The sequence below is a fragment of the Gorilla gorilla genome, chromosome 6, assembly GCF_029281585.2.
Source record: "Gorilla gorilla gorilla isolate KB3781 chromosome 6, NHGRI_mGorGor1-v2.1_pri, whole genome shotgun sequence".
Classification (NCBI taxonomy): domain Eukaryota; kingdom Metazoa; phylum Chordata; class Mammalia; order Primates; family Hominidae; genus Gorilla; species Gorilla gorilla.
Window position 1 is genome coordinate 97,471,341 of NC_073230.2, and position 26,833 is coordinate 97,498,173.

General features: G+C 39.0%; 1 long non-coding RNA gene across 2 annotated transcripts in view; it reads right to left on the reverse strand.

The window, feature by feature from the left end:
* The window catches only part of LOC129523608 (uncharacterized), a 179,167-nt gene extending 152,702 nt beyond the window's left edge, over window positions 1-26,465 (reverse strand). For both annotated transcript variants that reach the window (XR_010134501.1, XR_010134502.1), the window contains exons 1-2: window positions 26,343-26,465; window positions 22,843-22,900 (exon numbers count right to left, since the gene is read on the reverse strand). This is a non-coding gene — a long non-coding RNA (uncharacterized lncRNA). The remainder of the gene's footprint in view (window positions 1-22,842; window positions 22,901-26,342) is intronic.
* Between the last annotated feature and the right edge of the window lie 368 nt (window positions 26,466-26,833).

The following is a 26,833-nucleotide window of genomic DNA, read 5'->3' on the forward strand; positions in this document are numbered from 1 at the left end:
TTGTGCTCATGAGATTCAAATTTAAGGAGCCTAATTTAATAGACCAAGCTAGACCCATAGTCAGACCATATGGAGAGAGAAAAAGAGATGGATGTTTCAGCCTTCCAGTCAACCCTGTCAACACTTGAGACAAGTGAGTGGAGACAGACATCTTGGATAATCCACTTCAATCCACCATATTTTACTACATAAGAGACTGTGAGTGAGAGCATCAGAAGAATCATCCAACTGAGCCCAGCCAACCCACAGAATTATAAGGAATAATAAAATGGTTGTTTTAAGTTCCTATGTTTTGGGATGGTTTGTTTGGCAGTAATAGATAACTGAGACACTAATTCTCTTCACCAGTCTCCTCGTGTCAGCTTCCTAGCAGCCCCATCACTTTCATTACCTAGTCTGGAGCCAGGTAAACGTAGGTAGTCAACATATTGTAGACACAAATTTCAAGTGCATGGAATTCCAAAATATATCTTTGCTTGCACAGTTTGAAGTTCTCTGGGGAAGCTCCTTTCTAACATTTTGAGGCCCAGCCCTGGGCTGTCATTCAAGCATTTGACAGTTATCTTATAATTTTGGCAGTTGTACTTTGCCTGACATTTCTGTGGACCTCATTTAAAGTACCTCAATATGGATATAGTAGTTGTAGTCTAAAATACAGAATGTCACTTAAAATTAATGTGTTTTGATTGCTATGAATGCCTTGTCTGATACTGAGATAATTTAAAAAATGACATGATGAGACCATTCCTCCAGAATTTCAGGCTGTTCTGTAAGTATTTTGTTTCTAGCAATGTGTTGCAGGTTTTTGAAAGTAATAATCTACAATGCATGCCAGAAGAAAATGCCAATTTGAAGTATTAAAAGGAAAGTGTAAAACATTGCCACATTTATTAGCATTTTGAGGTGCCAAAATCTATGTGAAATTTCAAATGCTATCCATTTCCTCGTTGTGGTAACATTACACGTCAGAATTCACAGGCTCTTGCCTGCAGAAACGCTTCCAAGGAATTTCTATTGGGTCCTCAGTGAGGGTTTCTTGTCAGCTCTAGCCAGAGCCCCACTTCCTTTACCATTTTCTTCTCCCATGCAATTGATGGGTACTGCTGTGACCTCCTGGAACATATGTTTTCCCATCAGCTGAGGCACCAGAACCTTCTACATGCCAAACTTCTGAGTGTTCTGATTCATTTCACACTCTGTTAGGTAGACACATAGCTGTGTTTCATGGGCACTATGTTTTCCTGAAACAAATCTTTTAAATTTACTTATTCTGCCCCTGTTTACCACAGGATTCCTATAAACCCACTGGGCTCAGAGGGGACTCATTTTCATGGAAACTGAGTGATGGACACCATTCTGTACTCAGGTCTACTCCTTACTCCTGACCACCATAACTTATCATGGCTTTAGAAGGTCACACTTATCAAGCTTGTATGACTTACCACAGCTTTATAAGGTCACACTTTTCAAGCTTCCTCTTCTGGTAATTTTTTAGCAGCTTTTCTCAGAAATGTCCAGCCAGTCTGAATCATAATCCTGCACTTGAACCCAACTCAGTAATTTGAACCCAACTCAGGTTCAAAGAGGGTTTCCCACCATGAAACATAGTAAATAATTGCACGACACACTGAAGACCTGAGATGTAGGCATAAACAGTTCACTGACATTTCCCTAGTGAGGATTGGAAAGAACATGGAAGGGGGAGACTAGAGGCTAGATATATTCCTAACTCACTCACTCACTTGTCGGTTAACTTAAGCAGGTTAGTGACACTCTCCTGGTCTCAGTTTTTAGATGATCCCAATAATTTTAGCCCATGATTCTGCCTGACAATCAGCCATGGTTTTCTTCCTACATGCTGAGAATGCACCAATCCTAAAGAGAGATGTGGACTTGGATGAAACCATGGCAGGCTCCCTTCTCACTAAGCACACCCCATGGTGTGATGATGCAGGGGGAACAGGTGGAACAGCCTAGGCCTCTGAAGGTAGGCATGAAAACAGCAAAGCAATAAAATGCAAGTGCAAGACAGAAACACTGGCTTTTTATTGTAAAACAGGGTGCAGAAAAAAAGATGACAAAGAGACATTGCATTAAAACACATCAAGGATAACTTTTCCTAAACTTCCTAGTGGGCTAAGATAGAGTATTCTCTTTAGGATTTAGACGGACAAAAACTATTCCCTGGGATGGCATGGACTGAAAATGTCCTCTCAAGACTTCTATCAAGACTAAAAGAAGCCTAAATTTGTCTCCCTAAGGCCAGAAAGGCTCTACATAATAAAAATAAAAGCTAAAATATGGAGCCCTTATGACATGCCAGACACTGAGCTAAACATTTTACTTACATTAATACATTTAATCATGTACCAGCCCCATGATGTAATATTACTATTTTCATTCCCATTTTAAAGATGGGAAAATGGACACGCAAAGAGCTTAAGCAACTTGCCCAGGATCCACAGCTAGTAAGCTGCAGAAGCAGGATTTGAATTTAGGCAATTTGGGCAAGAGCACTTAAATCATGTGGCACTAGGGTTTCTCAACCTCTGCACTGATGACATTTTGGGCTGGATAACTGTTGTGGAGGGTTACCAGATGTTGTGTGGCATCTTTTGCCTCTATGCACTGGATGCTAGTAGCATCCCCCCAGTGAGACAATCAAAAATGTTTCGAAACATTGGCCAAATTGCCCCTGTTGAGAACAATTGTTTGGCACCAAAAATCTCTACAGTCTGACAATGGCCTCTGTCACAGCTCTGACCAGCAGTTACTATTCCCAGCTTCCTTGGTGTTATAAAGGAGGTTGTGAGTAGGCATTAATGAGTTAATATAGATGTAATGCTTAGGGAAGGCTTGGGTTCATAACAAGCACTAATGTAAGCATTAGCTTTTATTATTGCTGTCTTTGCTGTTGTCGTCCTGACAGGAAAGGCAGCGTGGTGGTGTGGAAAAGAAGCTCTGTAGTGGACAACGGAAGGTTTAGGGAGTGATTCTTTCATCTCTTGGATAATCAAAACCAGGGCTCCAGTGTGAAAGATCCAGCCATCAGAGACCAATTCCAGAAGCCATGGCCAGCAGTAGAAGCTTTGTAAACACAGTTAAAACAGCAGCTTTGTCCAGGCAGAAAATTAAATCATCAAGAAAAATTAATTGCTTTCAGTGAGTTTTTATTAAAAAGTCCTTTTGAGAATATGATCTCTGTCCCATTCTTGCAATTCATCCTTTCTATTGGAGCCTTAGTTGTCTCCTGCCTTGAGGTAATCCCCTACTGACTTATCGAAGGACACATCTCATGTCAAACAGGCAATGGCTGGAGAAAGAGGAAGAATAGGTCTGCACAGGAACAAGAAAAGGAGACCAGGCTGATGTGTAAAGGGATAAAACAGTCAAGGGAATCATCATATTTTGTTGCCCAATTGCTGGTAGAAGATGAATCAACAAGTAGGCAGCCATCTTTAACTGGTGATCGAGTGGTGGAGGCTGGTGGATAAGTCAGGGAGGCTGGAGCGCTTACACACCTGTGCGAGGTGAGCACTGGGACTCATTCCAGAAACAACCACGAAGGGCTTTCTGGAGACACTGAGACACTCAGGCACCCTTGAGACAAATTATGAACTGCTAGGCAAAATCCACCATGAGCCTTCACCACTAAAACTAAGATTGACAGATGATCAGGTTTCGATGGCATCAGCTGATTTAAAACAAGAAACATAAAAAATTCAGGGAACATGAGAACACAGTGCATGTAGAAAGGTTTCATCATTTTTATTAAAAGCATCACATCAGCTTTGTAATGCTTACAGACTTGGAAAAGCCACAGTGGAGTTTCATAGGTGAGGGTTGTGAAGAAATCTACTCACAGCAGTCAAATGACCACTTTTCCATATGCCCATTTAAACTCCCTATGTGTCCATTTCTTTATCTGAAGTCACAACCGTGTTGTTCATGGTTTCACCTACTTCACATTAAGCATTTAATTTACTCCTCATAACACCTTGAGAAGTGGGTATTATTATCCTTAATTAACAGGTGAAGTGGCAGTTTAGAGAAGTTAAGTCATTTGCCTAAAGTCGCATAAGCAGTCCTAGATACACCAGGATCTCTATTGCAATTCCTGTACTCTTTCTAGTATCCTGATCCTCAAAAGCAGACACCAGCTCTCTGAGGCCTCTTTTAGCTCCAAAATTCCATGACTTTTATGGGCTCTGTATTTTTAAAAGCGTGTCTGGTTCTTAAATGTTTTCTTCTTGGAAAGGTTTTATCAGAGGCAGAGAAGCCACCAAGAGGGCCCTTTCCCCACCACCTCTTGTCCCTCTCTGTACCCATCAGTTTAGAAGACCTGGAGATGAGCCCCAAATGCCTATTCCAGATAAGTGTTTTGATCCAGAAGCTTTCTCAGCAAAGAACCACAGATGGCAAGCTAACTCTGGGAAAAGATAATTCAGACTAATGCTGAAAGGACCAGAGCTGACTAGGAACAGTCCAGATCTAGTGGCCTTTTATGAGTGAGAATAGAGCTCTATGGGCTTGCAGTTTAAATGAGATGATACATCTGGGAAGAGGCCACCCAAATATCTTCCATATCCAGTCAGTCCATCACATGGAAGGCAGATGAGCTCTGATAAAAACAGACCATATCACTTCTTGGCTGAAATATCTCCATGGGATTTCAGCAACTTTTAGGATAATCCAAAATTCCAAGCACAGCCTCCAGGCTCCTCCAGAACTTTATCCCTCTTACCGTTCCCAGCCCTAACTCTAAACCCATGCTTATATTCACCTCATACTGGAATTCCTGCTTTTTTCAAACAAGTTGTTGGCTGCTTGTTTTTGACCCTCTCATAAACCCTCTCATTGTGAAATGCCCCCAGCCACAAGATCCAGACTAAATCACCACCTCTATAAGGACCTCCATCCTTTAATCCTACCTCTAGGAAGATGAGCTACTTTGGGTTATTATTCCATTTCTCTGTCTCCACCATAAGTCTATATCTTCTAAGTCCATAACTTGTTTGTTTTCTTGTCATGGTGCCAAACTCAAAGTAGGTGTTCAATGAGTGTTCATGTGAATGCAAAAGTGTTAGAAAGAGTTAGTCAAAATGATGTAATAAGAAGGAATTAGGGCATGCATTCGATTGCACTTTGTCTTCTTTGCTTCATCCCCTCCAACTCCTTGGCTCTATTTTGGTACTGGTTGATTTGTGTTAAAATGAATTAATATTGGTTGATTTGTGGTAGAATTTATTATTTTCTTTATGTTTCATATGGGTCAGGGACTGGTATGTCTATCATTCATATAGACACTGCAAATCTCTCTGCACATAGGAAAGTACCCATCTCATGCACTTACAAGTAGGTGTTCATCAACAAAGTCCTGCCTTCTGCAGTCTAACAACCTCTCCTGTACTTTCTCCTCTTAACCTATGATGAGCATTCAGGGATGGTTTCCTAACTTAGGAAGCTCACCTGTTCTGTGTCCAGTCACTTGAGGTTCAACTGCTAAATGGTTCCCAAAGATATCATGAGTCAATGAGGATAAGACATAGATGGGAGAACGCTAAAACAAGCAATGGGGAAAGGATTCCCTATTTAATAAATGGTGCTGGGAAAACTGGCCATCCATATGTAGAAAGCTGAAACTGGATCCCTTCCTTACACCTTATACAAAAATTAATTCAAGATGGATTAAAGACTTACACGTCAGACCTAAAACCATAAAAACCCTAGAAGAAAACCTAGGCATTACCATTCAGGACACAGGCATGGGCAAGGACTTCATGTCTAAAACACCAAAAGCAATGGCAACAAAGGCCAAAATTGACAAATGGGATCTAATTAAACTAAAGAGCTTCTGCACAGCAAAAGAAACTACCATCAGAGTGAACAGGCAACCCACAAAATGGGAGAAAATTTTCGCAACCTACTCATCTGACAAAGGGCTAATATCCAGAATCTACAATGAACTCCAACACATTTACAAGAAAAAAACAAACAACCCATCAAAAAGCGGGCAAAGGACATGAACAGACACTTCTCAAAAGAAGACATTTATGCAGCCAAAAAACACATGAAAAAATGCTCACCATCACTGGCCATCAGAGAAATGCAAACCAAAACCACAATGAGATATCATCTCACACCAGTTAGAATGGCAATCATTAAAAAGTCAGGAAACAACAGGTGCTGGAGAGGATGTGGGGAAATAGGAACACTTTTACACTGTTGGTGGGACTGTAAACTTGTTCAACCATTGTGGAAGTCAGTGTGGCGATTCCTCAGGGATCTAGAACTAGAAATACCATTTGACCCAGCCATCCCATTACTGGGTATATACCCAAAGGACTATAAATCATGCTGCTATAAAGACACATGCACACGTATGTTTGTTGCGTCACTATTCACAATAGCAAAGACTTGGAACCAACCCAAATGTCCAACAATGATAGACTGGATTAAGAAAATGTGGCACACATACACCATGGAATACTATGCAGCCATAAAAAATGATGAGTTCATGTCCTTTGTAGGGACATGGATGAAATTGGAAATCATCATTCTCAGTAAACTGTCGCAAGGACAAAAAACCAAACACCGCATGTTCTCACTCATAGGTGGGAATTGAACAATGAGAACACATGGACACAGGAAGGGGAACATCACACTCTGGGGACTGTTGTGGGGTGGGGGGAGGGGGGAGGGATAGCATTAGGAGATATGCCTAATGCTAAATGACGAGTTGATGGGTGCAGCACACCAGCATGGCACATGTATACATATGTAACTAACCTGCACATTGTGCACATGTACCCTAAAACTTAAAGTATAATAAAATAAAATAAGAAATTTAAAAAAAGAAAAAGAAAATTCCTCTTCCACCCTGGTCATGCCCCGGGACTTTTTGTTCCCTTTCAGGCTATACTTTTCAATACTGTAGCAGCTTTCTGGAATTAATTCCCTGACTTTTTTACTGCCTGTGCCCAATATAGGACTAGGCAATGAACATTCGCAGCCAGACCAGCTGAGGAAGAACACAGATGTTGACATTTATAGATAAAATAGGAAGCAGGCTGGTGGAGGGAGGTGAGGTGGGCCCAATGTGCACAGATAGACACAACTTAGCAGGGACCCTCACATTACATACAACCTACATGCAGAGCTGGGCCCATTACTAGGCAAACATGAGATCAATTATTTGTAGAGAGCACAATTTGCTGCTTCTGCTTAAAGAAGAGTATATATGGATTCTATAGGCCTACTTGTTTGAGTCAAGGCTCAGCTTTCTCACTATGAAATCTTGAGTGAATCATTTAATTTTCCAGGTCTTAGTTTCCTCATCTATAAGACGGGTACACACCTCATGGGATTGCCATAAAGACTAAATGTGATAATACAAGAAAAGTACTTAGCACAAAATTTAGCAAGGAGTAGTGGTCACACCATTTTAGCCATCTCACCATCGTTATCATCAACATTACTATGACTGGCTTAAAACTCAAATTAGGTCAAGTAACTTGCAAAGAGAACATTTTCAACTAGGAAAATACCCCCAATCTTTTCTTTTAGTTACTAAGAGTATAAGATTTCTCTTGAAATATGTTGAGAATTAAAAATATATTCAGACTATTTCACATTTTGAGGGCACTATTCACAAAACTGTGGCTACTGTGAAGAACAACTAGTGTCCTAAATCTGCTTGTTATTGTCATGTAAGACGGCAGCTGATATTTACAGACTTCTCCCTTTTGAGTCATCTCAGCTGGTCTGGCTGTGAATGAATATTGCCCAATGCTGTCTTTGGGGGTAGCCAATTGATGTAATATGGACTAGAGGCTCTAGGACCTCTCCTCAGGCAAAGACCAAGACATCTTACTTCTTTTGCACCCCCCGTGATGCAGAACACAGAATGGATACCAAAGACAAATGAAGAATCCTGAGAACTCTGCTGCTTGCTCAGGCTGCTCAGAGAAAAAGCATGTAGCTTTGTTGTTATGATAACCTAAGTTTGAGTCCTTCTCCACCAAGTATTAATAGATGTACAACCTCAGATGTTTAGCTTCTCTGCAGCTGGGTGACATGACTTACCTTGTAAAACTGTGGCACTGAATGATTTGACATTCTTAGCACAGTGCCTGACATATATGAGATGCTTAGCAAATTGTAGGATTTTTTTTTTTTACCCCTTTCTCCCTTTTGCATAAGAAAAGAAGACAGAATGAGAGATGGAGAAAATTATCCCTCTGGGATGCAATTCAAAAAATGACCATTTAGATAGGGAGAGGAGCCAAAATAGTCTAGAGGGTTATTTTAGAACAGGATATGGGCTCTCAATTCAAGAAAAATGAACTTTGTAAAGCCACGTAGCCTATCTTGAGAAACATTTTTTTTGGGAAACTTTCTTTTTCTGGCAAACATTTAAAAACTGTTGCTTTTACATTAAAAGCCAAGATTAAACTATTTTCAGAGTACAGTGTTGGCTCATTGAGTGATAGTGGGGTCTATGCTTAGTCTATGGGCTCCATAAATATTAATGAAGGGCCCAGATAACAGATAACAATGGTGGTGGTGCTGGACTCATTCTCATGCCTTATGTTTTCACCCAGAGAGGTTGGCTATGATTTCATGTTTAAAGGACTGAACTTCACTAGAAAATATATCAGGCAGTGTGATGTATGGCTTCCTACTCCTAACAATGAGATCTATGCAAACTCACAGTCATACACATATACACACAAACTGAAATCAGTAAAAACCGAATTTACACAAGTGTTTAGTTTGTGTTGAAGATTCAGTTTTGCCATAGGGACTACATGTTTTGCCTTAATTTGATTATTTTGCTGATATGTCTAGATATGTTGGTGTCTCAGAGAAGCAGCTATTATCCCCAGTTTTTCCCCAAAGTTTCTCATATTTTCCAGCCACAGTAACTCCTGCTTCACCTCTCCCCACACTCACACATGACACTCTCAGTTTGCCTGTCCTATTTATTCACAAGACTGTGTACATGTTCTATTAGCAATGGGCTAAGAACTTTTAAATCTATATATGCATGTGTCTTCCTGGCACACACTTTCACATGTACATAGGACTGGATATATTCACTGCCTGCTGCTGGGCAAAGGGTGGGGTCTCATTTCCAGGCTGAATGGGGATGAACCGCCTCATATCTTTGACTTGCATTTACATTACATGGTCCATAGGAATCATGTAGCTGTTTTGTTATATAAACTCCAAAGCAAATCCAGCATGTATGCCTGCCTGTAAACTACCCAAAAGTCACTGTGCCCACACAAAATAGTTCAAAACCACAACATTATAACTGAAAATCACAAATAAACTTAAAGAAATGGCCAGGCACGGTGGCTTACACTTGTAATCCCAGCACTTTGGGAGGCTGAGGTGGGCAGATCACCTGAGACCAGGAGTTCAAGACCAGCCTGGCCAACATGGCAAAACCCTGTCCCTACTAAAACTACAAAAATTAGATGGGAGTGGTGGTGCACACCTGTAATCCCAGCTACTCGGGAGGCTGAGGCAGGAGAATCACTTGAACCCAGGAAGGGGAAGTTGCAGTGAGCCGAGATCGCACCACTGCCCTCCAGCCCGGGTGACAGAGCAAGACTCTGTCTCATAAAAAGAAAAATAATAATCAACAATTCTACTTTTTAACAGCAAATAATAATGAAAATCCAGGAATCATAAAAGAAAATTAACTTACAAAATAATCATCTGAATATTGCATGACTTTTCCTTCAAGAAGAATCTTACATAGTAATTATTTTTCTGTACCATGGAAAGGCAGGAAATAAACGTATAAGCATCATTATCTTATATATTTAAAAACCCTCTCCCATGGATGCATTCATGATGAATATCATTGATATCTTTTTCTAAAAGACAACAAAGGAACACCACACATCAAAATTTCAGATGCGCATTATCTTCAAATCAACAAGTCTACTTTTAGAAATTTATCCTAAAGATGTCATAAAAATGTACACAGGTGTATTCCCAAGTATGTAAGTTGCAGAGTACTTTTTAATAATGAAGAAAACAACCACCCTATAATAAATACTAAGAAACCATTTGAGAGAATAATGTAGAACACAGTTATGGGCGTGGGAATTTGGATGTTTCCAAATGAAAAAGGAGAGTTTTTGAAAGAATGTATGTATGTTTATGCCTATGTGTGTTTATGTGCATACATGCATAGCAAAAATATGTAGAAAGATATTTAGCAAAGTATTAAATGGGTTATCACTGGTTGGTAAGATTAAAAGTTATTTTCACTTACATCTTTATACCTCTTGGCACTGTATAAAATTATTTAATTTTGGGGGGAAACACACAACAATAGTGGGTACACACATATTAATGCCAAACTGGAATATATTAAAAGTCAACCCTCCCCAATACACATGCACAGGTCACTGGGGATTGATGGTCTCTCTAATGTCAGTAAGAGGATCTGAGTCGTCAGGAGAGTAGGGGTGAAAGTGACAAGTGGTGTGTCCCTCAAGGCAGATGAAATCCAGGAGAGTGTGCCCATGTACCACATGCCCACTATATCCAGAATTGGATTTACTCATCAACCAAGTGAAACATTCAATGCAGCTCATTTAGCCTTTCATTGCAAAAATATGAAACAGGCACAGAAACTGAATCTAATGCTTTATTCTTTCTCTCTTACTTTGATCCCTCCTTTCCTTCCTTCTTTCTTTCTCTCTTTCCTTGCCTCTCTCTCTCTCTCTTTCTTCCTTTCTTCAGATTTCAAATTCCTTATAACCTGTCATGTGGCCAAACCACCCCTGGAGAAAGTGGCAAGCTGACATATTTAAATTTAAAAGTTGCCTTATTTCCTCTGCATTCTGGTCCTGGAAATGGAGTAAGTTTGCTTTGCACACTCTTAGCTACAGGGGTGATCAGCATTCTGTCTGTGCTTCCCAACATTTCTGCAAGCATCTCCCATCTGAGGTGCTGCATTATTTCCAACCTGCCTTAGACTCAGACACTCCACCAGACATGATGGGCCAGTTAAGCTTCGTAACAAGCAGAGCTAGGACATGTAGATTTTATTTAAAAGGACACATGACTATCCATTCAAGATGAAATGTTGTCATCCTGGTCAGGCCTGGATCCAATCTGTGTTGGAGAACATGAAAGAACTTCTGGCTACAACAACGAATCATCATACGCTAATATGACCTAGTCAGGTACACTGCTATTTCTTGCCATTTTCTTTTTCATCCTGTGAAGGTTGTCATCATTTCACACACATTTTGCAATGATAAGGGTAGTTCCATTACTGCCTATCTTGTAGGAATGGGGAAGGAAAAGCACTTTATAACTGTGTTTCAACAATTTTGAATTTACTTCCTCAAATCTCTTTCTAACTCTATCCTCTCTATATATTTTTTCTTTATGTATAAATATGATGTCTTTCTCTGTGACACACAAACATACAAAGTCTGGACAAATAGCCAGGGGGTTGGGAGTTCTATTCCATTTGAATTTTGAAAATGGAATTAGTAAACTCAAAGTATGACACTTTCAAAGCAATTTAGAGACAAGGCCTCACTAGACTAATGGGATGTAGGTAAAGCAACAACTAACTTGAAATGTTAGAAACCCCCAAGTCTCTGGAATTGCCGCCACTCATGGATCCCAAAAAGTCCAGCCCACACACCTTCAACCACGAGACAAGATGGCCAGTGCAAGAAGAGACCATTGCTTGTGGTGCCGTTAGGTTGTTTATGCTGTTGTTTATATGTTTTAAACAGCATAGCTATTAATGAGATTATGTTATGAAATACTCATTTCCTTCCATGTTATTGCCATGACACTCAGTGGCAAAGGGGAAACACCCAAATACACAGTAACTACATATGCAGTTGGATTCTACAGACTTTCTCCCCTCCTTTCAGAAGGAAATTTCTATTACTTTCACTTCTCAGGTATGTCACAAAGAATTTGAGAAATAAAAACGAGAAAATAACTCTCGAAAGAACAAATAGCACATACCACGAATTAATAGAGCAATAGCAATTGGCAACAACATCCACAGATATTAACCCGCAGTGCTGAGCCACACAGAAACGAGTGAGATTAGTTCCATTTCAGTTACAATAGCAACAGGAACCAGGCCCACATGTTTGTATCTTAGTGGAAGCAAAGAACAGATTATAAAGCAAGTCTAGATTCAATGATCAGACAGGATGCAGCCCTGCTTCCTAAAATCAAAATGAAATAATTGCCAGTGGCAGCTTACACTGGGTTCTAAGAGTTAGGAGGCAAATATGTTTGCAACAAGAACCATGGGGAAGCAAAATGAAAATACATTGCTCCAGGTTCTAGGCATTCTCTGTGCTTGGGCCCTGGCTGGCTTATACACAATTTTCAGAAACATGGATGGTTCAAAAGCAAGACAAAACAAAATAGAACACATCAACAGCCAATTTTTGCATGGCCCCGAGTAAAACAATTCAGATCTCCCAAGCTGGTGTCTATGGTTTAATAAAGGATTTAAAATATGCCTTGCAATATTTCTAATTCTTTCTACAATTGAGTCAAAACACAAAGAACCGAAGTTGTAAAAGAATGTTCCAAATGAGTACTATACTGGAAAATAGAAATCAAAAGTGGGAACTTTTCATAAATGAATGCTTGTTTAGCTTTTATACCACCCTAAAACAAGCAACCCCGGTCTGTTCACTTGGATTTGATTTGAGAATTTGAGATCTGCCTTTTCCTACCTCTGCTAAGTTAATCCCACTCCTCCTTCCACTCCCACTCATGGGTCTTTATGACTTCCTCCCTCTTTTACACCCAAATGCAGAAGTGAAGTGTGAAATCTGTTTAAGTACTCTTACTGAGAAAGGAAATTATCTGGCCATTTTTTATATTCCATGATATTAAAGTAATTCATCTGCATTTGCACTAATGACAGTAAATCTCTCTTGCTGACAAGCTGTGGTCAATTATCCTTTCTACAGCCTTTAAAAAACGAAGCAGTAGGAAGTGCGTCAGTGTTGGAAACTTGTGGCTTGCTTATTCAAACGAAACAGCCAACCAGCTTAAGCAGCTCCCGCAAAAATGCATCACCTTGCTGCTAGACCCCAAACAGCTCTCCCAAGGGCCTGCAAATACTGGGAACTTCCGCTGGAATTTACATGTATGAAGGAAATTGTTTAAATAAAGCGGTATGCTATTTATCCCTATAATGAGTAGTTTAACAGTGACAATTAGAAAGGAAATTCTACAAGCCAGGACTCCAGTTACTTATTACTGCCACTGAAAGTCAATTAAAGTATCTAACTAATTACAGGGATTGGGATCATCTGTCATCTGGCAAATCATATTAGAGGGAAGAGGGCCTTGGTTTGTTTTTGAAAGTGTGTGATCTAGTCTCCGTCATGCTGGTTAATTTTCGGACAACGGAGTGAATGAGGGGTCTTGCCCCACACATCTGCAGATCTGTTCACCTGGGAAGCTCCAGAAATGTTAGCTGTATTTCCATCCAACCTCAGCTGCTATACAAAGAGCAAGAGTTGGCCAGGAGATGGATGGAGAGAGATCCACTCTGCCAGACCAATCATTCACCAAGAACATCATTCTTCAACTCAAGAGCCTGTAGTGATTCCTTGTAGCCTCCTACAGCAAGTTCTTACTCCTTTGCCGACTCCCAAGCCTGCTCTCCTACCACTCCCCTGCACTTCTATCAATCATCTTGGTCAGCTAACTGTTTCACAAATGTTATCATCATGACTTAAACCCCATCTGTGTTTTTTCTCAGCCTGTTAGTTAAGATGCATTCTACCCCTCTCTTCTGCCTATCCAAACTCTTCTCACCCTTAAAGACTCAGCTCTGGTCCTGATTCCTGCTTCATGCAGAATCCAATACAGAAGATCTTTCCTGTACACCGCCTCTGGGGTTTGGTGTTTATCACTCAACGGTTCTCAGATTGTGAACGGGCTACATCTTAAGTCTTTGCTTCCTGCCCAGCATGTGGGATACATTTACAACCCCATAGTGTTAACCCCCTGATTCTTGGTTTCTGTTATTACTGCATTTAGTCTCATGTTTAGTAAAGTGTCTTAATCAGACCTAGCTAGCATTCTTTTGTTAAATTAAATTTAGCCTAAAGCACCTCCTTACGTATTTGAAGTCCAACGTGAAGGTTTCTCCATATATAGTAACCTAACTGGATGTGTAAACAGACTGTAATTTACTTTTGCACCAATCACTGAGTTTTGGCCATTCAAAAGCAGCCAACTGTTCAAACTGTGTTCACATAAGACAAATGCCAAGCTGTAATCAAAATCTGGCTGCTTCTGTACCTCACTTTCCTTTATCTGTACATAAATCCTCTCCAACCACATAGCAGTGTGGAGACTATCTGAACCTATTCTGGTTCAGGGGGGCTGCCTAATTTGCAAATCATTCTTTGCTCAATCGAACTCTATTAAATTTAATTTGTCTTAAGTTTTGCTTTGAACACCTTCATTTGTTCACTCCTTCGCTCATTCAGCACATGTTTAGAATGGCTTCTTAGAGCAAGACACTTCAACAACGACTTCTAAGTCTGCGTCCCGGGCATCCTCTCCTACCACATGGCCTCAGCGGGAAGCTGCATGTGCTCATACCACCAAGAACAAATCAAGGAGTCTCTTAATGCTCACTGATCCTTCTTTGGCCAACACTTACAGGGAAATGGCTATAAAAGCACTTACAAATATTAAAAAATTGAGCTCTCACCCCTCAGCTCCACACAGCTCTCCCCAGAGCAGTCCCAGAGCAAACCAGGAGACAAAGAGGGGAAAATATTTTCAAATGATCTTCTGAATGACTTCAGAGCTTACATAAGGTTCAAGTTTAGTTCAAGGGATGGGCAAAAGTTGGGTCGGCCAGCTATGCTAGGGTCAGCCAGACACTGGGGTCAGCTGGCCATGCTTGGGTTGAAGCAAGAACATTTCTGTACTTCACATCCCAAGACAGATATTGGAATTTTAACTTTCCTTCTTGCAGTTTCTTTATGTTTTAATAGCTCATTTCACCGTGGAGTGATACTTCCCAGAGGATCTATTTTCTCACTCTTCCCACTCCTGGCATGTCCTTTGGCATCTCATGTTCTGCACCTGTGGTGTTTAGACTTTGTATCTCCACTAGCATTTGTCTCCAATACATTGTTTGTGGAAAAATGAACATACTGCACGTGTCCAAGGAAACTGAGTAGGAAGAAACAAGAAACCTGACCAATGTGAAAATGCACTAAGTTTTTTCATTAAAGCTTCTTACTATTTTCTGCAGGAAATATTGCCTATAACAAAGCATTGAAAATGGAATATTCTCAGGCATCAAACATAAAGGCAGGATTGATAGGTTCAGCAACAGATTATATCACAAAGGACTGCTTAAAACTCTTCAATGCTCCACCTCTCTGACAGTACTCAGCACATTGCATCGAAACTATTGTATTTTCCTTGCAACCCCCACACTAAAAGAATTAAGAGTATACAGCTGTATGTGTTCCTGGTACATAGCATGGCGCCTGGCACCCAGTAGGTCCTAGTAAATATTTGTATTTGGTTATATAAGTACCATGTTCTAAGTACAGAGGTTTCAAAATGCCCAGATACATAGTAGCCATCTTCAAGAAATTCAAACCCTAGTGCTGTGATTCCCAAGCCTGAGTGATCTTCAGAACTGCTCACAAAGCTGTAAAAGTACAGATTTCCAAGACTCGTCTCCAGAGATGCTAATTCTATAGGTCTACGTAAGGGCTCAGAATTCTACATTTTTAATAAGCTTCCCAGATATCTCTAATTATCAGCTAAATTGGGAATCATTGGTCTAGAGGGTAATAATAAAGCCTTGTTTTTACATCTCTTTTCCTACATATAAAGTATTTTCATATCCATTATCTCACTTGATTGTTACTCTTTGAGGGGGGTAACATACCCTGCAGGTTACAAATGTGGAAGTGAAGCTGACAGAATTTATAAAGTTGGTGAATTCAGAGCCTGAATTTGCACACAGATTTCCATCCAAAAGCTCAACAGTGTTTCTCTCTCACCAATCCTTCCTGAGAGTGATGACCCAGGTTAGCGCTTTTAAATAAAGAGTAAAAAACCACAGGTCATATTACATGAACAGCTAGTATGTTTGAGTCGCTCTCTTAGGTTCTTCGGGAGAAATGAAGTAAAAGGAAAATATTGCCTTCTCCCCCAACCCATCCCTGAGAATGACACCGGAGAGAAGAACAATTATAGGGACAGAGTCTCTCAGTGACAGCAAACAATGAAGGTTATTTCCTTATAGGCACATTTGACATGGAAAATACTAACAAAGTCAATCCAAACAGGTGCAATAAGCTTGGTTCATGTGTCACATGGTCCTTTGGTAGAGACTACATGGTGAAGCAGACAGCAAACCAAATGCAATTCTTCAACTGAACATGGTTCATTAATTCAGTGCTCTCGCTTTTCTCCGAGTTGTTACCTCCTAGCCCACTTTGTTTTACTCTACCATCTGCAGTGTGGCTGAGATAACTCATTGAAGGCTTTATCCCACTATTATAATATAATCCAATATGACATTAACAGGGCATTTTATAGCAGACATGAAAATTCCAGCTGCCTTTCTGGATTAGTAACACAGCGAGTTTCATTTTACAATTACAAACTACAAGAGAGCAATGCCAGCAAAAGGCACCTCCATTTTCTATGCCAGTACGCGACCTGCAGCTTTTCCCTGCCACCTCCCTGACAGGAAGAGGCCAGAGGTCCAACAGTGTGGACACAGAGCTATCTCATCATTCAAGGACATGGTCCCTTCAGGCTGGGAGACACACAATGAGGCTCCATGAAGCATACAGAGGACTTGTGCTGACCACAAGAAAATAGGAGACAAGCCACTGAAAAAAGAACCAGAAAGAAATGAAAGTTTTTAGTCTTTGATCTCTTTTAAATTCTGCTTGGAAGTGTTTCTGGGCAGAAGAACATCTCATTAAGGTTTTTTTGTTTTTGCTCTTCTATGTGGTGGTACTAGGTATTACCAGAGGAAGTTAGGGAGGGAAGATGGAAAAGACAAATGTTCCTAGTCATTTTTCAGAGCATTGACATTCAGGGAAAATGACTGACAGCTTCTGTTTCCTTATACTCACAATTGGACATTAACAACTCTGAAAGGTTAGTGTCTTGATGAAGGTGGCATTCTGTGATAACTCTCCCTTTATGGCCTCCTGGGTTGGGATTTTATGGCCTAATCATACTAAAATCAGATTTCACTGGGCCCACTGAATTATACACACACACATACAAGTTCAGACCACCTTTTATGTAATCACTCTGGGAACCTCCTTCTTTTAAAATGAGCATTATGGTCAGTGGCATATTCATTCAGCCATGGAATATATATTTACTGACATCTATTATTACAAGGTCAAGGGCAAGTTGCCACTGCTAAGATGAGATGAGGCAGCAAAGGCAGCCAGAGATCATCCTGAGTAGGTGCAATTTGGAACACCCCACAGAGAGGAGTCCAGCTGCAGCCCACACTGTGCTTACTTCCCACTGGATGTAGATGAAGGCAGGGGAATGGGGGGGTGGAGGCTATAGTAGCCCATGAAATCTGCATGGGGAAAGTCTCAGATTTGAAGATGGAATCACATTACTTCTAATATAACAGTTTCTCTTTTTCTGTGATCAGTGTTATTCATGGACATTTCTTTAGTAACAAATGTTATATCCAAAGGCATGGAATAAATGACTTTTATATTGGTGTGGTATCGTCTCTGAGCTCCAGCATTTTTAGTGGGGAGAAGTACACTTTGAAATAAACAAAAACAAGGTCTCTTACCAGGATAGGAACCATGAAAACAGATCTAAGTGACCATGCATATCTAAAAGAATGGTTGTGGTGGGCCGGACTCTCAAGGGGAGCCAATGAGGTTGCCAACTTTACTGCCTCTGGGCCAGCTGCCTTAGCACCTCCATTAGGAGCTCTCATTGTCCTTGTAAAGGTCTGCAGCTACAGTCATTCATCCTTCAAAAGGAGAGGACATAGAGACCTTACGTAAAATGTCTTGCAAGCTAGGTGATCCACATTTTATGGTTTTTGTAAAACTTGTGGCCATTATAGTCTTGATTTAATCTTGGTTTTAGGACTTCACCACAAACTGAGCATTGTTTTTACATAACCATCTGCTCTGTAAGCAGAGCCGTTTTCAGTCTGCTATGTTAAAGGCCTGAGCATTGTTTTAAAGAACTTTCTGCTGGAAAGTCTCTGCTGAGACATCGCTTGGCCTGGTTTCTGCTGCTAAGCCTCACAGCCTGTGTAAGCACACAGATTAATTATTTAAACAGGGCCCTGGACATATTGAACCCTTCTATATAGCAACTTCAATGTATTATGTGTTCTTTAACATCAGTTTTAACTTGCTCAGCTCTTTAAGAAGGGGCAAGATATGCCTGTTGATTACATTATTGGTACTTTGAGTGTCTTCTTAGGATGTTTATGGGATGTCATTATTGCATGCCTTTAAAGATGACTGTTTAGCAAAATTTCCCATGTCTTTTTGAGATGAAAAAGCAATTAATGCAATCTAATATTCTTAATATGTCTAATATTATTAATAGCAACAAATAAAGTTTAACTTGTAGAACTGAACAGCAAACTGGTCAAAGTATCCCCCAAAAGAAATAAAAATCTGATAGTTTTTGAGAAACAAATTTAATTAAAACATTATTCTGTAATCCTGCTACAAAATGAGTTTGATTTTTAAAACATGTCTGAAAATGACAGTGTCCTCTTAAATACTGTTCTCTAGAGATAATCATTTTTAGGATCATGATCTTAGTGAAATACATGGTTGATTTCTATTTTTATTGACACTATATTGTAGTGTAGTGTGTGTGTGTGTTGATAACTCCACAAAGAACCAACGTATTAGTGACAATTTTGAATGTAAGAAAATGTTTTATTTCTTTACTGGTGAAAATTTAAAAAGACATCTCTGTAGCAGGGTATTGGTCAAGTAACCTACTAGTTAAATAAGGGTAGAATTTTTTTTTTCAAAATATTGTTACAAAGTTTTATTTGGAGGGAGGGATTAATTTTCGGGATTTTTAGAAATAGTCTGAAATGATGTGAAATGAGGTCTGGTAGATAAAGTAGATCATCAAACTTGATAATAACATTTTGGGGATTTGTAACTATAATGAAGAGACCCATTTTCCTTCTGGCTCTGCGATGATTCTACCAAAGAGAAATTCTGAAAATGTGTGGAGAAAGGATAGTGCCAGCAGAATACACACCACACGTGTCCTCATGCATGACTGCCTCAGAGGCAGCTATCATTTGAACTTAAAGAGTATGAGATATTTACTTACAAATCATCGTTCAAAACAGAATGGGAGAGGTCATGTTTAAAATATCTGTCAGTCAAAGCTGAGAAGCATTATTTTTAAAAAAAATAAAAATGCTTTTTTTGCAACCAATATCAGAGTAAAATTATCCTAAGAGCACATCTTGGGCAGAGAATCTTAAGTGCTTTTCATTTTTTGGATTAAAAAGAATTCCACACATCCAACATTCCTCTGTATGCCTTGGAGATTAATTTCTCACCACTTTAGGTAATGTCAGTGAAGTCATTATGAGGTTAATCAAAAATTTTAATGCAAGAGACATATGATATAGGAAAATGTATGTACATGCTACAATTAAGAAGTGCTTTCTTTAGACATAAGTAATGAGTTGTCCATTAAAAACAAAAAAAAAAACTCCTGGAAACTTGATAAAGTCTTTGTTTTAAAAGAAGTTGACTCTTAGTTGTCTTCATGATTAGTACATTTATCTATTCAGTTAAATCTAAAGAAATTCTGTCTGAATATATCCATTTTTAATTTTTACAACTTTATTGTGGGTTTAATGGACCCTAAATAAGCTGCATATATTTAAATGTACAATTTAATAAGTTTTGCCTTATGTAAACATCCATGAAGCCACCACTGCAATCAGAATAGTGAACACACCCATCACCTTCCAAAGTTTCTTAATGCCTCTTCATAATCCTTTCCTCTCCATGAATCCCTCCTTTCCCAGATAACCACTGATTGCCTTTCTATCACTATGAATCCTGTTAATATAGAATTTTATGTAAATAGAATCATGCAATATACTATACTCTCTTTTGCCTGGCTTCTTTCACTAGGCATAATTTTGAGAATCACCCATGTTGTGTGTTATCGTCCTTTATTCTTTATTACAGTTAATTCTACTTATTCCTAGTATTCCAGATATTCCTATTTATTCCTTCTTATTTCACCATATAGATGTGCCAGAGTTTGTTTATCCATTTACCTGTTGATGGCTATTTGGGATGTTCCAGTTTTTGATTACTATGAATAAAGCTGCTGGGAACATTTATGTAAAAATCTTTGCATAAACATGCACTTTCTTTCCTCTTGGGTCATAGGTGAGTGTATTTTTAACTTCTTAAGAAATTGCCAAATTGTTTTCCAAAGCAGTTGTGCCATTTCCCATTCCCACTAGTAGTGTGGGAGAGTTCCAATGACCGTATTTATATAACAGACCTATGTCCCGATCTTCTCATTTAAACAGATATTAAGCATTTTTATTTTTTATCTTGTTGACTGATAATGACTTGATTGTCCCTAAATTGGATCACTTATGCCTTAATAACACAAAGATAAGTCTTTTACAGTGACCCCGTGCCATCTCTCCAGATAGCCCACCTTCCCTGTTCTCCCTGTTCTCCCTCCCTCTCTCTCCTTTCAGTCATTACCTTTGCTTGAGGAATTCTCATGAAAAATAACCCTGAAATAAAGGGATAAATGGCGAGAGAGAAGAATTAAAGTCGGTAGCGACTGGATAGGGTTGCAAAGTCAAGGAGTGTAGTTGGGTAAGTTGCTGTTTAGTTGATGTATTCATTAGGATTGGGTTCACCTTTATGTGAGAGACAACCAAAAATAGAAGTTGCTAAAATAGAAACTTATTTGGCTCTCTCATAAGAAAAGTTCAGGGCACTAAATGGCAACTATGGAATCCTTTGAGTTCTAAGTCCTGTCGTTCCTTGGGTGTGACTCTTATCATCATGATCTGTGGTAGCTTGTCTCCAAAGTTGGCCCTGACAATTCCTCTCTGTACTATATGCATAAGCTCCCCCAACTTCTTAATTATGGGGACTGTTTTGACCATTAGAATATAGGGAAAATGATATTATAAGGCTTCCAAGGTCAGGCCTTAAAAGAATTAACAGCATTACTTCTTGCCCTTTGGAACTGTCTCACCATGCAAGGAGCCATGTGGAGAAAAGCTGAGGCACTCTGGTTGACAGCCCCAACTGCAAGTCCGCCCCAGCTGTCAGTTATGTGTTTGGCCCACCTTGGATGTTCCTGTCTAGCCCTAGAAGAATACAGCCCCAAATGACATCACACAGAGAAGAAGAACTACCCAGCTGAGTCCAGTCAACCCACAGAATCATAAGAAATAAAATCATTGCTTTGAACCACATGGCAATAAATAACCAAAACACATTCTAAGAACTGTGATTAGCCACGTGGTTACATGTGTGTAATCCCAGCATTCCAGGCAGCAGGATGGGTAGACGACAGGGGGTACACAACCTCTTTTTAAAAGAAATATTCCAGAAATTGCCAAATTGTACTTCTTGTGTTTCATTGGTCAGAACTCAGTCATGTAGCCCTACCTAGCTTGCAGAGAAGCTTTTGTATTTTCATAAAGAATTTTGTATTTATACATATATTTTTTAAGTTCTGGGGTACATGTGCAGAACGCGCAGTTTTGTTACATAGGTATAGAACTTTTAACTAGACATTGATGAACTCAGCTAAAAAGCAGGGTTGTGTTAATTTGAGGGAAAAGGACGGCATTGGTATTTTGTGAGCAATTGAAAGTGTGTCTTAGGTTTTTTGTTTTTTTTTTTTTGTATGTAGTAAGATTAATTAGGGTTAGCACTGCTCAAAGGGGAATACATATTTCCTCAGAAACTCAGGTGGAAAACAATGTGAAGGAAAAACTAACATTTTGAACAAGAGAGAAATGGAAGGAATAGCCATCAGAGTATTCCAAGTCAGCTTTGTTAGTGCCACCTATTGAGATTAAGGAAGCTAGTGCTAGGTTCAAATATAGAGAAAGAAACTAAGGTCTGGGAAATTCTGCTTTGGGAAATTCAATAGGAAGTCAATGGTGAATAATAAAACGCATTCCTGAGCAGCACCAAGGACCTAGTGTGAATTTGTGGGGCAATCAGTGAAGCTGTTTGGGGAATTACTTTAGTAATGATCAGAAAACAAAAGCAGACAGTGGGAGATACTTGGGTTTGGGAACTGACAAGGTAAGAATGGAAGAAATTCATTTTAAAAAACAATGTTGGCATAAAAACAGTGTGCGTATACATGCAATTATATATATAATTTGTATATATATACATTTATATATACAATTATATATATAATTTGTATATATACATTTATGTATATATACAAATTATATATACATTTATATACAATTATGTGTATATATACAATTATGTATATATATACAATTATGTGTATATATACAATTATGTATATATATACAATTATGTGTATATATACAATTATGTGTATATATACAATTTGTATACTCTCTATATACAATTTCACATGTGCCCAAATATATTCATTGAAATAATTTACCTATTCAAAAAAATTAAAGAAACCAATAATAAGTTTAGTTTATCAACAAAAATAGCTAAAGAAGATAATATCTATAATACCTATATAAAAAAATCATGAAGATCAGATGATATCACAGCTTACCCCATCCTTGTTGTATGAACCCGGAAATGTCAACCTCAGTGAACTGCAGTTTCCACATCTATAAAACAGAGTTACATTTTCCATCTCAAAAGTTTGTTGTGGAGACTAAATAAACCAATATATGTATAGTACCTGGAACCTGGTAGGCACTTAATAAATGTAATCCTCTTCCTTCATTCTTTCTCCACAAAAACACACTCTAAAAAGAAACTATGAAGTACTATTTACTGTGTATTAGAAAATGGTGTATCACTTAGAATAAGATTTACACTTTAAAAAATACGAGCAAAGAATTCATAGGCTCTTGAAAGTTTGGTGCTAGAACAGTTCTGAGCTTACGTCATCCAACCCACTCCTTTCAAAATGGAGAAGACGAAACTAGAAAGCTTACTTGGTTCACCCCAGATCATTCACCAAGATGGTGCAGAGATGAGCTAGAAACCTTGACCATCCCCCGTCTCAACTGCCAATCATTACTTAACAGAAAAATGTGCTACAAACACTTGTTCAGAGTCAAAATTATGTCCTAGATGGAAATAGAACAACTTAAAAAGAGACATACAACGATTTCCTCACAAAATTTTTACCAATTACATCTAGTAGCCGAAATGTATTAGCACACAATCTTCTAGCCAACAAACTTAAATTCTTTATTGGAGGCTATTAAAATACTTGAGAGTAAATGTTAGAAGTAGATTCATAACCTTACTGAGTTTTTAAAATGAACAAAAGAAGAAAATATTTATATACTACGTGAAAATTAAAATTTCAGCCTGGTAAAAGACATCATAAATAATAAATTTTAAAAATGAAGCAAATTGGGAAAAAATGACACTGTATATGACAGGCAGTGTACTGGTACATAACAAGTTATTATGAATCACCGGGAAAAATATGAACATCCCGGGAGAAAATGGGCAAGGGATTTGTACAAGCATGTCCCAGATAAAGAAATATATATAACCATTAAACAGAAGAAAAGAGTCTAACTAAAATTTAAAGAATCACATCTGAAAACAATAAGAGATATATTTACTTCTCAGATTACCAAAGATAAAAAAGAGTAATAATATCTCACACCTTGGTTAGCATATAGGAAAGGAAGTTTTTAAAAATATATGCCTAGTATTGACATAACTTTCCTGGAGGGCAATTTGGCAATTTCTATAAAATTTCTATGAAAAATCTTATAAAATTGTTGACTCAGAAATGCCATTACCATGAATTTATCTTATAAGAGTACTTGCTCAAATGCCTAAAGATAATTTTTAAAGATGTATATTGCAGACTGAGTTGTAATATAAAAAAACTAGGAAGTCAACAAAATGTCCACTCATTGATGAGTAGAAATAAATAGAGGAACGATGTGTTCATATGGCATGTTCTACTGTTTAAAACAAACAACAAAACAAAAACAAAGTTGCTCTAAATGTACTATCTGGAAAAGTGCCAGTGACACATTAAGTTGAAAAGCAAGTTGTAAAGCAATATGTATAGGATGACCCTATTTTGTAAAAGGGGAAAGAAAGTATAGGTGTTTGAATATACATGGAAAAATGTCTTACTCAGAGACCTTAACTGAAAACAACAGAATTGAGCAGAATCTAGCTTAGGCCAAAAGGGATGATTTGGCTCGTGTCACTGGGAAACCATGGATGGAGCTGGCCCTAGGGGCAGCTGGATCTGGCGGTTCAGGTGATGTCTTCAGAGTTGTCTCTGCACCAACTCTGCTTCTCTCTGTGTTTTGCCCTCATTCTTTTCATTCCAGATAGCCACCTCCCTCATGTAACTAAAAAACTTCAGCCATTCATAAGCCGACTTCAGATCTTTCTAACAAAATGATCTGCAAAAGCAAGACATAGAATTTCCTACTAGCTCTAGCAGGAACCTCAGGGAGAACCCTGCCAGTTTGGTCCCCAAACCCTTCCCTGAGGCAGTAAGTGGGGCCAGGGCCAGGGCTCATTCTCATTGGCCAGCAAAGCTCCTGCTGCGATCCTGAGAAGCAGTGGGGGCACAGAGTAGGGAGTGGTGGTTCCCCAAAGGCAGAATGGATTCTGGGAAACAATGTATGTCCACTACTATTGATACTGTAATTTACATAGGCAAATATGGGCCAGGCACAGTGGCTCACGCCTGTAATCCCAGCACTTTGGGAGGTCCAGGTGGGTGGATTGCCTGAGGTCAGGAGTTCGAGACGAGCCTGGCTAACACGGTGAAACCCCATCTCTACTAAAAATACAAAAATTAGCTGGTGTGGTGGCGCACACCTGTAATCCCAGCTACTCTGAAGGCTGAGGAACGAAAATTGCTTGAACCTGGGAGGCAGAGGTTGCAGTGAGCCGAGATCAGGCCACTGCACTCAGCCTGGACAACAGAGCCAGACTCTGTCTCAAAAATAAATGAATAAATAAATAAATAAGCAAACATGGGGACTGTGGGAAATGGGATTTTTCAAAAAACCAAACTCCTACCAAATCTCTCCTTCTCATACACACACACACACACACACACACACACACCTTTTCCATTATTTGATCAAAATGCAGCCTGTGTATTTCTGGACAATAAAGTGGTTAATTTCTTCTGGAAAGATACTGGGAAAGGAATTTTATTGAAGAGGCTGATTGGGCTTTTTCTGTGAGCGGAGACCCTGATTCTGTGAGATAAGCGGGGGAATGCCAGCCTTGGCTGAATGCTGCCATGGCTCTGCGTGGGCTTGTTCTGGATCACTCCCCAGCCCCAGGGGCCGGAGGACTCCAGGGCAGGGCCAGCCTCATGGCTCTGCTGTAGCCCTTGGACCTTCTGACAGCTGCTGAACAGGCTATAAATGTCCCCAGAATATATTTTTCTCTCCAGAAAGCAGTTAGTACACTCTCTGCCACATTGGAAGCTGATTGCCTTCTTTTCCTCGTATAGGCATGTCGAAGAGAAACCAGAAATGCAAGACCTAACAGTTAAACTCCTTAATTTGGATTCCACAAATCTAGAATTTGAGATAAATCATATAGGAGCTATAATAAAGTTTCTGTGTTATCTCTAAATAAAAGATTTATTTTGCAAATTATAGGGTAAATAAGATTGCAGAGAAATGGGGAAAGCTACTTTTCAAGTACCATGCACTATTTCAGAAGCATCCATCAGCAGGTAATCATCTGATAAACTGATGACTAATTGTAAAGCACTGTTATCTATTCAATCAAGTTGTTTTTTTTTTAAAAAAAACAACTCTTCCATTGGACACTTTGTAGCCTAGTTCCTAGTTACTATAAATATTCTGAAAAGCATCTAAAAATGGTATAATTCAGAATGCTTTACTAATTCAGTTTACTGGCGAATTTTTATTGTAGGATGGCTAAAATTAGTTTTCAGCTGTTATAGTGCTTAAGAGCATTGGTTTCTGAGGTTCAAATTCAGGTTCTATCATTTAATGGTATCTTGGGTAAACTGCTCACTCTCTGAGCCTGTTTTCTCATTTTTATAATGGGACAACAAATACTCACCTTAAGGAATTGTTGTCAGGATTTGGTTGGAAGTTTGGCACATAGTAATCCATCAATAAGTATTAATCTTTAATCTTCTTAATCACATATTGTGTTTTGAATGTGTCCAACTCTCTTAAGACCCTAGACATTTTTGAAAAAAAATTTTGGTTTAGTGAGAACAGAATAGGATAAGAACCAAATGGAGCTAGCCCTAACACACATGCTGGCCAAGTGCTTGACAAAACACCACTTTGTTCAGTACAGCAGGTTATGTCAACTCTGAGGAAAAAAACTCAACATGCTGAATCAATCTGTTAACTCCAGTTCATTGATTTTACAGGATCTGTGGATTATTTTCTTTAAAGAAAGCAACCTTACTTACCATGTCATACCATTCCTATATTTAAAAACCAAAAACTAAAAAACTCTCCACCTCTCCTCCCTAGAGTTAGGTGGCATTTTGATCTATTCAACCTTGGCAGAGTCCACCAGCATAGATGGTTCCCATT